This window comes from Pyxicephalus adspersus, chromosome 1, assembly GCF_032062135.1.
Source record: "Pyxicephalus adspersus chromosome 1, UCB_Pads_2.0, whole genome shotgun sequence".
In the NCBI taxonomy this organism is placed as follows: domain Eukaryota; kingdom Metazoa; phylum Chordata; class Amphibia; order Anura; family Pyxicephalidae; genus Pyxicephalus; species Pyxicephalus adspersus.
Window position 1 is genome coordinate 20,596,022 of NC_092858.1, and position 17,191 is coordinate 20,613,212.

The following is a 17,191-nucleotide window of genomic DNA, read 5'->3' on the forward strand; positions in this document are numbered from 1 at the left end:
ACAGGACTTGGTTCGCGGAGGGATTGACGGCTTTACACCTGTAAAAGTAAGTTTTTTTTGTTTTTTTTCCCCTAAAAATTCTATTTTATTGATCGTTCTTGCATATATAAAAGCTTTTTATTACTGTTTATTTTGAAAACATTTTTCATTTTTTTGAAAAAACAAAAAACTAAGACAAAGCAGCACATATATCAATGATGTATGAGGAGCATCTCCCCTCAGGACAGAGAGGACATTCACTATTCACATTTACATTCATATGTAAACATTGAGGACCACTGCTAAGCTGTCGCCTAGCAACCAGCACTGCTGTCAAAAGGTCACCAGGCTCAGGGAAAGGCGGGGAAAGTGACTAACCACGCCCACTGTCTTGTGTTTGGGCAGAGCCAGCGCGTAACGTCACAGGGAATCTCTGCGTCCTGCGCATTGACGTCACGGGATCTCCTAGTAGCAAGTGAAGTGCGTTTTGCGCTGTCTGTGCTTTGGTCGTCTCCTGGGATTGGAAGCAGCGGTGCCGCCTCTTCTTCTGTCTGCACCTGGATGTGACTGACTGGGCCGGCCTGGAGCCCAACCTGCCTGGCAGGAGACAGGGATGGAGCCGCGGCAGAGCTGCCTGTAGGTTGGAGCTGTGAGGAAGCTATTAACCAGCAGTGTAAGTGTCTGTGTGGCCTCTGTGCTGACCAGGAAATTCTGCTGCTTTATGTTGACATTTGCTGACAGGGAAGTTATGATTGTTTACAGTATGGCTGCTACATTGACAACTTCCTGCTGCGGTGTCCCCAGGTGTCACCGTGCTGATTTGTGGGATGTCTGTGCTGTCCCTGCCATTGTTTACCAATACATAGCCAATCACAGATCAGGAAATCCTGAGAAGCATGAAGCAGGGCCATGTCACACAGGTGATCGCCATCGATTTGTCGCTGGCTGGCGATTGTGATTTTTCAGTGCTTGGCTAATGACATGACCCATAGTCATTAAAATTCTGCAGCTTTCATTAAAATAACACTTACTGATCCTGCCATAAGGCTTCATGATGAGGTACTTCCTCTCACAGGGTGACAACTCTCTTTGCTGTTGTTGTCACCCTGTAATATGCATCCCTGGTGGAGCTGGTGCAGCCTTTGCCAGCTGATTCTGACCGAAGATGTGAGGATGAGACTGGAGGGGAGCAGCACTGAGATGGCATGGAAGATGGGAAAAGTTTATAATGCTCTGCATGTTAAAAAAAATTCTTTGTAGTCTGCGCTTAGAAATAATATCTGTAATCTGTGTACCCTGTATGATTCTGTCTGTGTTCAGTCCTTGGGTAGATTTGTGATTTTATATTCTGGATTACCAGATTCTTGTGTTGCTCCGACTGCACCTTTCTTGACACCTCAATTGATGCCTTACTTTGTGGTACTTCATTTACTTGTTTTTAAAAAGTTATTGGTGGCGCCTAGGTTTTGCACCACTGGGCTGGGTGATGCCTGGGTTTGCCCCGCCTGCCTGGGTTGCTCCTTGGTTTTGCCCAGCTAGCCTGGGTGATGCCTGGGTTTGCCCCGCTGGACTGGGTGATGCCTGGGTTTGCTCCACTGGCCTGGGTGGCGCCTGGGTTTTGCCCCGCTGGCCTGGGTGGCTCCTGGGGTTGCTCCTTGGTTTTGCCCCGCTGGCCTGGGTGGCGCTTAGGTTTTGCCCAGCTTGGCTGGGTGACGCTTAGGTTTTGCCCCACTAGCTGGGTGGCGCCTGAGCATTGTTCTCCCCAGCCTCTTTTAGCTGGGCAGACCACCCGGCACTTTTCAGTAACCACACGGCTGTTTTTGGATGGTTACTGAAAAGTTGGATCACAATACAAGGGCTGCCACCTGCCTACAGCTTAATAACTTTTTTGGGGCCAGGTGATGCTCTAGTCAGGTACTCCACACAGCCTGGCAGGGAAATTACCTCCCCAGCTGCTCCTTCTGTTTAACTGTCCAGTTACAGGGTGGGGAAAAGGAAGGGACCAGTAAGGGAAAGCAAAACTGCCACAAATAAAGATCAGGTCCTCTTACCTGGCAACCAGCACTGTGCTTTGAGACAGAGCTGTGTAAATCTCAGGACTTGATGGATAGAAAGACAAATATTGTGGGAGTTTATAAATCCTCTCATGTAAGCGGCACATCTCTTGCCTGGTGTTCAGCTTCAGCATCATTTTTTTTTTTTTACCTGTTCACATCAGCTAATCTACATGCACTACAAAATAACCTCCACAGACTTTTAAAGCACCAGATATGCCCTGCAGGACTTAATTTCTTCTAGAGAGTGTGCCAAGTCTATGCACTGGGTGTGCAATTTGTGAGTACCAGCCTGAACCTGTCAGCTTGGCATTGGATGTCTGCACTGACACTGTGCTGTAATAAGCACTGACTGCAGTATAAAAAGTTAATTAGGTTGTACTTTATTCAGCCAATAGGAGCAGCTATAATATAACAACTCCTACTGTGCAGCTACAGCAACCCCACTGATTAACTTTATGCTAAACTAGTCCTAGATAACCACTTAATAATAAAAATAATGAATAAACATTTTTATATGTCTGTATATCATCTCACTCTTCTCCTCAGCGACTTTATTTCTATGAATTTTATTTTTTTCTGTATTTTTGTATTTATTGTTTAAAAAGCAATTCATAAAAAATGCTTTTTTTTTTGAGAAATGTATTTTATTCATTCTGTCATTATAAACAGGGCACATTGCAGGGTTTTGTTACACTAAATTTAAAGTTGTTACAATTCCTTGTGCTCAGACTGGTGGTGAGGTTTTGGTGTGGTTACTGTTTCCTCAGGGGAAACATTACATGTACAGTGTTTAACACAGAGATTTTTATAAACTGGGTGGGAAGAAATTGTAGATGGGGTGGCAGTCCCTGTATTGTGACCCAACTCTTCGGTAACCACCCAAAAACAGCTGGGTGCTTACTAAAAAGTGCCAGGTGGTGCACCCGGGTAAAAGGGTCCGGGGAGATCACTGATGTAGCATCTATCTGCAGCACTCCAATGGAGAATGAATAGGGGCTGCAGTGAGTAGTTTATTACTGCTTGCTGCTGCCCGCTTTCAAATCTGCAGATTCTGGTTTAAGATCCAGCTGTGGTGTAGGTGGATGAGTGACTAGCAAGGTCACCAGAAGATGTCCTTGTCCAGGGAACATCCATGATTAATATTATTATTATTAAACGGGATTCAGTGTTCTGAGAAGAGCCTGACCATTCGTATCAGATGAGAATCGCCTCACGTGTGTACATAGCCATAGCCTTACACACTGTGTCTCCAATGTTAAAACCAAGCATTGTGTGAAATCTCCATTCAGTCTACTGCACCACCAGGAGTACTCACAACAGCATTTATGGGCTGCAAAGAAAATGCAGCAAGCGGTGTTCAGTGACTCTAAAAGATCTTTAAAAACTTTTTTTTTTTTTAAAATATGAGTTAAACCAGAGTCAGGGCGACTCTGGAAATAAATATTTTTTTTTTTTTTTTGGGACAAAAAAAACCTGTTTCCATAAACCCGTCTATTCTGTCTCAGAAATTGAACACAACAGTTTTAGAACAGATAACTTTCACCCTTAACTCCAAGCAGATCTACAATAGAACACAGAATGATGCCTCTCTGTAATCACTGTACAGCAGGGCTGAAATGTCAGAAGAAGAAGCAGCAGAAGGAGTCAGTTGGTGGGAGGGGAAAGGGGAGGGAAAATCTATAAATTGTAGGTGAATATTGCAGCAAACCGTTTTGTTGTATCTTTAGTTTATTGTTATTTTATAATATTTGGACAGGTCACTTAATCAGCCTTTACCTTAATCTTCACTTAATTCTTTGTGCAGATGAAAAAATGACACTTGCAGCTGGCTGTATCCACCATTAACACAGCAGACCCCCCCCCCCCCCCCGTCTCATCTGTATCAGTTTTTATTACATATAAATCCTCACCTAGGGCTCTATTTATAAAATGTGGAATCTTGACATTTCCTCAAATATTCCCTGGTGGGAATTAATTACCGCCATTGAAATATTTGGTACTGGAAGATTCCCACAAGGGAAAATTTGAGGGAATGTCAGATTCCCTGTTTTATAAATTAGAGCCACCTAATATTTTCACAACTGTTTATCATTTCCACATTTCTGCAGAAATGTACCGATGTTAAATTGATACAGGAAGTTACTGCAATTGTAAAAAATTACAGTAAAAAAAAAAGAAAACTGGGTACTTTTACATTTCTGCAGAAATGCTTTCAAAATGTAATACAGCCTTCAAATCATGTCAGAAATATTAAGTATGTATCGTAAATGGATACCAGGTATGTGATGACTTGATATTGTGTGTGGAAGCAAAACTTAGTCAAATTATTACTTCCAAAATGTCGGAAAACCACCACAGCTTATCGGTTGTCTATGAACACTGGCACAGGAATAATTCCTCTTTCTTCTGCATGCAAAATCTAGTATATGTTACGTGTTTGTCATTTACATACGTGTTTGCATTTGTATGTACTAGCTTGGGGCAGAGGCTGCAGGGACTATACACAAATAAATTATTTTATTATATGGCTGTAGTTCATGCTCTGTTACCAATGTCTTCCTATGATATTCTGCCCTTATGATACTCTTTTTAAATAAGAAGTAGTTCGAATTCTTATCAGCAACACTTTTAATTAGAAACCCCAAAAGTCGCCCCTTCTCAATTGTCCAGTTACTGATTTTCTTTCAGAATTACTTTAGATCCAGCCACATTGGATCTAAAATTGTTTTGGTTCAAAGCCAATGTTACTTAGCCCTAAAGTTCCAGTGAAATTCCCCATCCTCTCATCTGTTCTCTATCCCAAACACTGTGACCTTTGCTGTTCAGTCACCTTGTTTAGATTTTTTTAATGTGAATTTTAGGGCTGGAAAAACTAACCGAGGTTTGTCCTTGGCAGTCATTTGCTTATTGCTGGCCTTGGAGCATTCCACAGGTGACCAAACAAATTGTTCTTCCATGTGTTTGCCTACTCTAGCATGTTGAGCTATTTACTGTTCCGTTCGCCCACTCTTACCTTGACAAGTGCCAAATTTAGTATTTTACCCATAGCTGGATGGTTTCATTAGCCTTGAAGTCACCTTGGAGTGAATGCTTTGAAAAGAAGCTGGTGTGAGCAATACTGGAAAAATGTAAAATTCTGGATGTAATATACAACATCCGTTTGTCTGCAAAATGTAATTTAGGCTGTTGCCAAGAATAGCAGGTCACATGGACTGTGGATACCAGAGAAGTATATTTCTTATAAATGTGGCTTCAGGGGTAACCCCTATATGTAGTCCCTATTTACTGTACAGTGCTGTGTGATATGTTGGTGATATATATATATATATATATATATATATATATCTCAATAATTGTATTTTTTAAACCATTTGGCATCCCAGCTACAGTATATTCATGGTTCTGTGACTTCATGTAAGCCTTAGCCATGTCAATGTTCAATAATGGGAATAAGACATACATGAGCGAGCATGCTCCCGTTCATGTGCACTTGTGGTGACTCTTACTTCCTTTTTTTATTATTATTTAGCTATGAAGTTGTTCAGCATTGCAGAACAAGAAATATGAAGAACTGAAAAAATGTTATTTCCTGTAAAACTAATTTTTCTGTGTTGTATTTGGGATTTGTGAATTCTCCTACCTTTCCACTTGATTATGTTTAAGTAGAGGGAATGTTTATTTTCCCTTGTTTTTTAGGTATACATGTATTTTTATATCTGTTTTAGCAATAAATGTTATTTTTAAAACAAAAACGGTTTATGTATAACTATATAGCACAGTGGCTCAGAGGTTAGCACTCTCACTGTCACAGGATACAATCTGCATGGAGTTTGCAGGTTCTCCCTGTGTTTGTGTGGGTTTCCTTCGGGTACTCTGGTTTCCTCCCACATTCCATAAACATGCAGTTAGGTTATTTGTCTCCCCCCCCCCAAATGAACCCTAGACTGTATTAAAGACATATGACTATAGTAGGGACATTAGATTGTGAGCCCCTTTGGGGGACAGTTAGTGACATTACTATGGACTTTGTACAGCGCTGCCTAATATATTGGCACTATATAAATACTGTGTAATAATATTTATTCAAATATATCTATCTATCAGTGTTCTCCCCAGCTCCTTTTAGCCGAGTGCACCACCCGGCACTTTTCAGTAACTACCCTGATGCTTTTGGGTAGTTACTGATTTGTTGGGTCACGATACAGGGACTGCCATAATATCTTTTTATAACTAATCTTTACAATCTGCAAAGTATCCTCCATATACAATAAACACAATAAAATACCATCAGCAGTCAGTTTGAGCATTCAGAAGACAAACTCACACCTTCTGCAGATCTTCTCTGAGGTGTGACTGCTTTTTAGATCATTTCTCTGTTTTTACACAGAAGCTTTGTGCAGTCCTAGTAAGAAGAATATCAACCCAACAGCAATAAACAAAATGCGATAAACTGGCGTTAAAGCAGATTGTTGTAACTTTGCAGGTCTGCAGGAATAAATTCCTGACATGTCACAGTATACAGCAGAAAGCTCTACCTTTATAATAGCGAATCTAGAGCCAAAACATACCCTGCGGTGGTTTTGATCGCTTAATGTGCGGTATCTATTGAGGGGCAGCCTTGTCACCCTAGGCTTCTCTCATAATTTGGATTCCATTACAAAGGAAGAATGGGTTGTGTAGATCACAAGATAACAGGGAAAACGGATAACATAGTTTTTAGAATTTGGTATACAGGAAGTTACTAGGATATTGCATTTTTAGAAAAAAAAAAAATAAATAATGGGGTATTTTCATGCATTTGCTTAAAATATGCATGCCATGGGAGAAAATTAATGCAAATGCAAAAATGAAGGAATAATATTTATTATATTTTTGTTTTTAGGTTTAGATATACCTAGAGAAACAGTTCCTATTTTTTTTTTTAATATCATTATTACAGTATTTATATAGCATAACATATATAACATATTTTGCAGCGCTGTATTAAATAGGGGTTGTAAGTGACAGACAAATGCAATCAATGACACAAGGCAAGGAGAGGATCAGAAGGGCATTTTGGATCCCTGGAAAGTTTGGCCACTATTTTGCTTTGAGCCCTATTCACGTTCTAACAACACAGGGATTTAAAGGCTGTTTCTGAGTTTATTATTTTATTTATTCTCTATTTACTGTCCGAATGCATTAGAGCAGGGTTTCTCAGCCAAGGTTTCCGCAAAGGGTTGCTAGGGGTTCCAATAAGCAGTTTGTGCCTCTCGGGTCAGTTTAACTGATACCAATGACTTTTTTGGTTATCTGTAAAGTGGCATTCTTCCCAATGGCCACCAATGTAAGAGGCATTTTCCCACTGATCACCACACTAATGTACAGTGAGCTGTGTATATAGCAATTATAGAAGGGGTTCTCTTAAGACCTGAATGTTATTTCAAGTGTCCCCCCATGCTAAAAAGTTTGGGAAAAGCCGCATTGTAATAAAGCAATAGTGTACAATTGGGCTTTAAAGTATAACTAAACACTGAACACTTGGTTTGGATAGAATGCTGAGAAGATAGAACTCCTATTAGGTTCATTGCTGTTTGTCTCTGCTCTAGGTAGGTTTACCCTCTCCAATTTTTTGCTACCTGAACAGCATCAGAGGGAAAAATCTTCTATCTGGGTGACCAACCTCCCTGTGTCCAACCTCCCAGTCTGCTTTAAGAAACATGTATTTTCCAGTTAGCACAGGTTGTCTTTCTTAGGAGGTTACACAAGTGTTCTATTTGTTCAACAGGTTGGAAATAGAATGTTCATGGAGGTGTGCTGTCAGTAATCTCGCATGACGATGTTCTGCCCGCACATACAGAAAGGTAACTGTGCACCTTCTGTCCTGAGGGAGGTACAGCATCGCCTTTCTACTTTCCCTGACGTCTTTTGGGTGTTACAGGAATGCCTATTTGTGTTTTCTCTTTTGCTCTGAGCAGCTGTTTGCATTGAGGCCTACCACATGTGATGTTTTGCAATAAAGCTCACCTTTTAAGAACCGGTTACTATTTTTCATAGATAGTTGTGTTTTCCTTTCTAAGAAACTTTCCTCTATACCCAAGGAACCGATATATATATAAAATATTTGAGCCTTTTTGGTACAAATGTTCACAAATGAGTTCTTCATCTCCTTCTTTCCCCAATATTTCCCTTGTTCTGTTGAACCTGTTAGCACCAATTAATATTATTGTTATTATTATTACTATTATTATGATTATTCTTAGCACTGTACATTAAATAGGGGTTGCAAATGACAGACGAATACAGATAGTGACACAGGAGGGCAAGAGGACCCTACCCCGAAGAGCTTACAATCTATTATGCATATTATAAATAACATATGTGCATTGTGCAGAGCTTTACAAAAATCCACACTCACATTGAAACCTAACATCCCATAGTTGTAACCTAAGGACACCAACATATTCTAAGGCCAATTTTTTTGGGCCATAATTCCAAAAACCTATGTGTGTCTGAGATGTAAACCCTCCTAAAGGCATGGTAACATATAAAAGTTCTCTGTATTAAGTGTCCTGGCCACAGTTTCTTAGAGCTGCATGGCAAGAGTTCTATTCGCTGTGCAACCCCACAAGCCTTTATTCACTCTATTTGCTTACAATAAAAATAAAAACTTCTAATATGTATACAGTTTCTGTGACTAAAGAAAAAGGTCTCAACAATCCTCTGCTACAGTCCATGAAGGAAAATAATTCCAAGAATGTTTGTTGTCGCCTCCTAAAAGCTCTTACTGGTTCTTTATCATCTTCACGTCACTACTACTGTATTCTGTTATGAGAAGATGTCCAAGGAAGGAACCAGTGAGAGCTGTGGAGGATTGGGTCTTCCTCCATGCACAATGGTGAGCCTTGGGTATCCATCCATTTTTTTTTGTATAATATAAAAATATATTTTTTTTTGTTCTGTGATGTATTTCATAAATACATTTTGCTATTGGTCTATATTTTTTTCTTTTCTTTGCCACTCTGAAGATATTTTATTCTGTTAGGCAAAACTGATGGAGCTTCATGTTCTAACTCGGTGGCTGCTCCAGCCAAGGCAAACATCTTACATCCTGTTCCTCCAGGATTCATTCATTGAACTTTAATCTCTAAATGTCAAAATCTGTTTTATTTGTATGTGTGTGTGAGTGTGCGTGTTTGTTTTCACTTCCACTCGTTCTGATCACCAGCAATAAAAGTCCTGCTAGCATATCAGCAAGTAAGTGAAATGTCCATTCATATCATATCCCTGCACAGCATGCCCACGTCACATCTGCCTAATGACCTTTTTATAGTATACTATTTTTATTTTGCTTGTCTTGATATGACTAAAGCTTCAGCTCTGAAGTTTAAAATGCATCTGTCACCTACATCCTTTTATTTATTTATTTTCAATTATTAATGCCTGACCTATTTTTTACATTATTAAATAAAATATATTTATATTCCAGCTAAAAAAAGGTAGATTAATAGTCCCTGTAAATATGAATAGAGGGGAGGACTAGATGTTAGCCTGATCACCAGCAATATTCAGCCCACTTCCTCTGTGCCCAGGTTATTCTAGACCCACCTACATTACACCTAACATTCTAGTTAAAGTGAATTAACCAAATCTAATATTCAGAGGTATACTTTTTAAACCCCACCCAAAAAAAGCAGTTTTTCTCTATTGCCAATCTTTTAACTACGATTATTAAAAATATTATTATTATTATTAATAAACAGGATTTATATAGCACCAACATATTTTGCAGTGCTGTACATTAAGCAACTACTATGGGATCCAGTTATAAAATATAATAAGATGAATAGATAACTATCCTTTCATTTACATAGAAGTAATCCTTTGTGACCCCTTTTGAGCTAAAGTAAACCCCTTTTCCCTTCCACAGACACATACTTACCTATGCTTTGTAGCCTTGGTCCTGGTTTACTTTTTTTGTGCCCTGAAGAGTTTACAATCCTAGTGAATTGTACTGGTCTAGAATGGTCGATCTCTTTACCCCTGAGAAACACTTAAAAATATTTCAGGTTTGAGGTAAGTCTAGCTAAAATAAAATAATGGGTATTAGTGGGGGGAAAAGCCCCTTTGGTGACCAGTGGAAGGAATAACCCCCTTATAGTAGAAATCTTTATAGAAATCTAGAAATATCCTTGTAATCATGCAGCTGCCTATACCTGTAATATATACGTGGTGTTGGCCCCAGAACTATGCATCCTCATATGAGAGGTCGGTGATTCAGAGTTAATTCCATTCTCCAGTTTGTGTTGAATACGCCCCATAGAGTAGCTCATAGAGAGCCTGGGGGAAGCAAATATGGACATTTAGGAGTCTATTTATAAAGCAGTGAATCTGAGATTCACTGACACATTCCCCGGTGGTGAACCAAATGCTGCCATTGATGCATATCGACCTGGAAGATTCTCCAGCAAAGAATGTTGCAGTGAATGTGAGATTCACTGTTTAGTAAATAGACCTTTTAGTAATTCATCAGTATATTGTTTGTGACTTCAAAGAGAATATCCACTCTTTATATTTCTTGAGGCGCTGACATAAAGTTTATGCAGTATTTTATATTTGTGTTGTATCTTGAATTGAGCAAATAGTGAAGAATCAGCTGGGAATATCAAGCTTTAACTATACAAATGTCACAGTAGTACCTTGGAACAGATCTGTCTGTTGTGCTTTTATGTCCTATTTCTTTGCTGAGGTTATTTATTAAAGTAAACAATTAGCTGCAGCATAGGGTGCTGTAAATCCTCATTAATCAGTTGCACTTTTCTCTTTAGTTGAAATGTAGATGAGAAATTCATGAGCTGTGTAATTTGTACCAGGCTGAGGTGGTGATGTTGGAAAGCATAGTCTTCAAAAGGTGCAGCATACGGGCACCTGTTATCAATATTGTCATTTAATTGACGGAAGAGTGTACGCAGTGATCCGTGGGATGGGTGTTATGAAATGTAGAGCTGAACTGATCTCCATTTCCTCTCCTTCCTGCCTGGCAGCCCGTCCAAAAGACAAACACCAGTTGAGAGCTTTTAGCTTAGCATTGAGATAACGTGCTGCTCGAGCCTTGCTTTAACCGTGTCAGGGAGATGTCTGTTCAGACCTGGAGCTGGTAGCTACAAAGCAGTAAGGTTTGTAATATATTGTCATTTTTTATAGGATCTCATTATGGAGCTTTGATTCTGGATTGGTTGTCATTGTGTAGAATTCAGTTGTATTGATATTGTGTGTTATGTTATTATTGAGTTTAAGACTTTGTAGCTTTACTAGTTATAGGCCAATTCTGAAGATTATGTGGACTTTGGGTCTTGTCTTTATTAAATTAAATGTAACATTGGAAGTATGTTTAATAATGCACAAAAAGAAAAAGTTATTGATCATCTCGGAGCTGTCCTGTGCACACTTTCTTTCATGTCAGAAATCTAAAGTGGCCTTCTGCACACTTCCTGTGTTTTCTCATATCAAAAATTCAAAGCTGTCCTGTGCACACTTCCATACTCTCTCAAGGAAACTAGACAGCCCAGTTGTTCGATTTGACTGCTGAAACATTCAATTTAATGTTGAGGATGTTTATACGGATATATTTTTTCTAATGACAACTATAGACAGGGTTGACAGCTCTTAGTCCACACAAATTCTACATTTGTTAGTAGCCAAATGCTTTACTGTTACATTCACAGGTACATGCATGTATTGCTTATATGTATTCCGTATGTTTTTGTGTTTTTTTTGCCCTGATCATACACAAGCTGCTAATAACTTTGGCTGTCCGCACATTTGGAGACATAGGAACAGTTTTTTTGGCTCCAAAACGCCACTAAACATGACTACAAATAGTTGCTGGGAGTTATGATTCATTAATACACATATGGAACAAATGGCCCCATATTGTTTGATTGCTGCTGCTGTGTAGACATGATAGATATCCATTTGTTACATATTCTGAATTCAGAGTAAGCAAAACTTTACAATAACTTACAAAATGCTTGCTTAAATATTTGGTTTTGTGAATATATTGGGTACAGTGTATCCTAAAAAAAAATCCTTAGGTATGTGAAGCTTCTCCAATTAACCAAGCTCATAAATATTTATGATGAGTTTATTAAAAATATGAGCTTGACATTCAGTGGACATATGTATTATCTCCTTGCTTGTGATTTCTAGGTTGTATTGTTAATCATAAATATGTTTCGTATTTAAGTCTGTTCACATTTATCTTTGGGATTTGTTTTGCAATAATACCCTAAAATATTAACGTTATAAAATGCAGTTACCAGCTATTTGGTTATGTTAATAATCTAGAATCATATTCAGTTTCTGTTCTTCCCATCTGGAAATGTTTGTGGTTTGTTGTTCTGTCTATTTATTGCTGTTTTTTAATACTAATTAACGCATCATTCCATAATGCAAGCAGACTTTACAATAAGTAAATCTTGCCTTTTTGACGTTTACAATGAATGAAGCAACATATACCATGTAAATATTAATACATCAAGCTATTTAACCTGCAACCTGAAATAAACTAAAGCCTCACTTTGAAAAATTCAAGATCTGACAAATGTGTATTGCAGACAGAGAAAGGCGATCTCCCTTCTGCAATAACTTTTGTTTTTACCTGCCTGCTTGCTGCCCAGCTATCAAACTTTGAACTGCACATGTGCAGCTCAGCGTTGGAAGCCCTGCATTTCAGCTTCCCTTCTGTGTGCCGGCAATTAATGAATTTCTGCGCACCCGTGTGGGAGTTGCGTCATCCCGGCGCAACCAAAGGAAAATGGTGGAACCCCATGACAGAAGGGGAATAGGTGAATATCACAGGTTTAGTTCAGCTTTAAGGGTGTGACTGGCTTGCCTTTATGTTTCCAATTTTCAAGTGCATTTGCTTAAGGTACAGTAAGTCCAGTTAGAAAAATATCTTCTAATCTTTTACTTTTAATATAGAATTACTCCTTGGTATTTTGGCCATATTAAATCTTTAGCTTTTGTTTAAAATACAACCTGGTGATCTGAGATGAAGGTGTGTATTTGGACATTTCCTGTAATAGGGTGACAACTCCCCCTTTTTGGGTTGTTATATTTGATTGGAGATTACATATACAATAGCCCTGTCGCTAAACATTATAAAGCTAAATCATATCTGTAAAAATAGAAGGGAAATATTCTTCTACGTTCTGTGCCGCTGAACGACAATTTGATGAATGAATGAACACTTCTGGTAATGTAGATCGCTTTGCTCACCCACCACGTTCACTGGGTTCCTCCTGGTCGACCTCAATGCTAAAGCATTAATAATACAATATAATACAATAGTGGCACGGCGGTCATCAGGAGGAACTAGAAATGTTTGTTTTTCTATTACATTTTAGTAAAATCACAACAATGGATCAGTTTTCAGTAGCACAGTCCAAAGAAAAGGAAACAGCCCCCACCCCACCATGGCTGCTTGTTATAGAGTAAAGCTGCATTAGTCTTCCAGAAAGGTCAGTAAATATTTTTGACTGCTAGTAGCACCCATTAAAACAGAACTAAACCCCCATACTCGCTGATCCCCATTCTGTCCCAGGGTCCTGCCATCTTTTTTTTTTTTTTTAATTATTTTCTTCCACCTTTGGCCATCTTGATTGGACTTGCTGGGATGATTCCCCCCCGCCGAGGTGTGCAGGAGTTCATTCATTCCAGACATTCACAGCTCTTTTGACAGCTGAAACAGTTATTGCAGAAGGGACATTGCCTGTCTATTTCTGCAATAACCACTGGCCTGCTGTATGTTTTAAAGTGGGACGTTAGTTCCACTTTAATTCACAACGATTTTGAAACTGGTTGCAGTTGTTGGTTCATCTTTTTCTGTTTAGAAAAGGGAAGATCATCAGTACTGTAGATGTGATGCTATACCACATAAGCCAAGCAAAGAATTTATCCCATTCCTGACCATTACTGTCAATAAGTATGACATTGGTAACATTGTATTTAGAGTGTAACGTTTATTTACTGATACAGTACTTCTACTATGTTAGAAAAGACATCCCATTATCAGGGCTATTCAACCTGCACAGGATTTGAATTGGTTAGTTTAACATTCTCTCTGTTTTCTTCTGGGTTTGGGTCTTCAATCTTCTTGCATGGCCAAGACGGAACATTGCTCAAGCACAGTTTAGTCCCGCTTTCAAGTATTTAGCTATAATAAATACCACAAAACGTCAAAGCAATGTCTAGCACACATGGGCCAACTTCTTACTTCTGGTCTGATTTCCAATCCAATTTATTAGCCAAAACTTGAGAGAATCTGGAGGAAAATCGCCAGCCAACTGAAATTAAGCAACTGATTTTTTTGTGGGTTGTATCTGATTGGTAGGCTTAAGATAGGAGACCAGTTTGAGGAAAAACCACCAGGGTCATTATTTTAACTGCTTATGGAACTGATAAGGTTTTTGTGATTTGAGCCATATTGTGTAAAAGATAAAATTCCAAGCAATGTATTTGTTACTTATGGCAGCAAGAATTGTCTGTATGCCAGTGGGGAATTATGTGAAGTTATCAGTGTGCTTGGGAACACATGTAAACCGACTAAATTTAGAAGATTGGCATTGTTGTGAACTAGGGGAAAGTTACACATTCATTGATTTCCCCATCATGTAAAAATCTCTGTATCCGAGTATTTGCTTGCCCCATTTAAATGTAACCTACGGACATTTAGGTATTTACAAATCCTTAACCAGAAATAGATCTATAAAACAAGACCTTACTAATTCCAGGTAGTCTCAGGCACTGTGCTACAATTCCTCCTCAAGTTTCCTAGCAAAGTGACTGAAGTTATATTGATTACTCAGCTGTTTCAGCTTCCTCTACTACCTTTCCAAACAATATGTTTAAATTGGGATATTCTCAAATCTCCTACTATATGGATGGAAAACATACCATGTATAGCCATGAAGACAACTAAAAGCTGAATCTTCTTTCTTTACACTTCTTTTCTGCACTTCCATTTTTAAATGTCAGGCTGTTCTTGGTGATACAATAATGGCCAAAATCCCATGCATATTCAGTAAAATGCAGTCTGCCAATAATATTTTTCTGTAAGGTGAAATGTATAAATCCCATAAAAGTGATTTGCTAGTGACCACAGCGATCTCCACCTTATACAGTAGCATAGTACACATTCCAGAAATACAAATCTCTATGTGTGTGCGTTATGGAGGAAAGCCAGAGAAATTGTAAGATACCAGGCAAACATAAAAAGTTGGCTTTCAAAAAGAACAGCCAATACTGCAAATGTTCTGACCTTTTGTTGTTTTCTGTAAACCTGCAGGGCAAAGCCTTACATTTGTTTTAATGGCAGTCCCACAAGGTGCTTATATGTACCATTCTTTTTTACTAAAAGAGAGAGTACTATGCTCTGTGTAAATTTCAAGTTTCAACTTATGCAAGACTAATTAAAGTTCCACTTTTTTACGATGTTTGACCAGGCAGGTCACTATTACAAAAAGGGAGAGGCGATGTCCCTTGTGCAATAATGCGTCTTACCTGCCTGATTGCTCCATGGATCATCAAGAAAGGATCCCCAGCTTCCTCTGTGCTTGTCCAGACCGAACAAACTTCTTCGCACCTGCACAGGAGTTAATCAGCTCAGTCAATCAAAATGGACAAAGATTGCAAGAAGGAAGAGAAGTAATAAGATAGGGCACCCTGCACTGGACCAGGGACAGGTGAAGATTGCAGAGTTCCACTTTATTTTTCTTTCACTCTGCTAAACTCCTATCTGTTGGAATGTTGTTGACTTTGACCATATGCATTTCCTCCAGTTATTAGCATGAAAATAAAGCTTATTTAGGGTCTTTCTTGGTCTTTCCTATTGATTAACCCTACTTATCCTCTTTGTTGCAAAAATGTTGGCTAATATGTTGCTGTGGAAATTAGAGAGGAGTTTGAAGTATGCAGTGTGCTTCTCCATTTCTGTATGATTCATGCTTTTGGCCTGGGGCAGAACGTCTCGGTGTGGTTAGAGCGGCTTTGTCAGAGTCACGTAAACATGCATATGTTGGTGCCTGATTAGTCTCTTATAATTCTCTCTTATATTCCTTTAGTTCAGAGTTTGATCTGAAACAAAAGATTTAAAAAAAATGTGGCAGCAGTTTGTTTTGCCACTTAACAGGTTGCTGATGTTTTTGACCTGCTCATTATTCTGACAATATTGTTGGTCCAGACCCTCAAGAGGCCAATTCGTGTCCTCAATAAACATTTTTATTTTTTATACTTAACTATGAGACAATGTGCCATACAGCTCTAAAAATGTCACAGAACAGAATCTGTGATATTTGTTTTGTATGCCTATTAAATAAAGCTGTGTCATTAGCACATTAGTTGTTATTTTGCTGCCTAGATTTTGTCAACCAAGGTATTGGGAGATTTACATCCGCATAGGTTGGGGGCAGCTCCACTCAGTTCCTCTTTAAGAGCTCTGCAATTGCAGAAGATTCTGCCCCCAAATAATCCTTTTATTGAACAAGGTGAAAATTTCGGCTCTGTTCACACATGCTTCTGGTACAGTGGTTCTTTTTCATCTATCGGCAAATGGGATTTTGACCTCACGCGAGGCGTCACATGTAACATCCCGCCTGAGAAAGCAGTTTATTGGATGGGAGGAACCTGTAACTGCACCACTACCTCCCGGCCAATCTGAACATACCCTTAAAGCTGAGACCCAATCCTAAGTTGTTTTATAGTTGTACCTATTGTGTGTTGCAATTGCCTTTTGGAATTTCACCACATAAACTCAGCTTCTCAAAGAAGCCGTGTACAGTACATTGTTGTAGTATACAATAATATGCCAGATGTAGCTATGTAACATAATAATACATAGTTGGCAGTAAAGATATGACCCTAGGTGAAAATGCTTTATCATTTTTTTTTATATTTTTACCAGGTCAGAAAGGTAAGTGGGACAAGTGCTGTAGGGGCATTTGAAGGCAAAGCACAGGAGCTTGAATTTAATTCTAAGGTGGAATGGATGCCAATGAAGAGAACTACAAAGAGATGCAGCAGAAGAGGAGCGGTGGGAAGGATGGATGAGTCTGGCTGCAGCATTCATAATAGATTGTAGAGGAGAGAGTCGGGTTAGTGGAATACCAGAGAGGAGA

General features: G+C 38.9%; 1 protein-coding gene across 1 annotated transcript in view; it reads left to right on the forward strand.

The window, feature by feature from the left end:
* The first annotated feature begins 420 nt into the window (after positions 1-420).
* Positions 421-17,191, forward strand: part of FNDC3A (fibronectin type III domain containing 3A) — a 110,308-nt gene continuing 93,537 nt past the window's right edge. The window contains exon 1 of the mRNA XM_072398651.1: positions 421-652. The gene's annotated coding sequence lies outside the window, so the exon portion shown is untranslated. The remainder of the gene's footprint in view (positions 653-17,191) is intronic.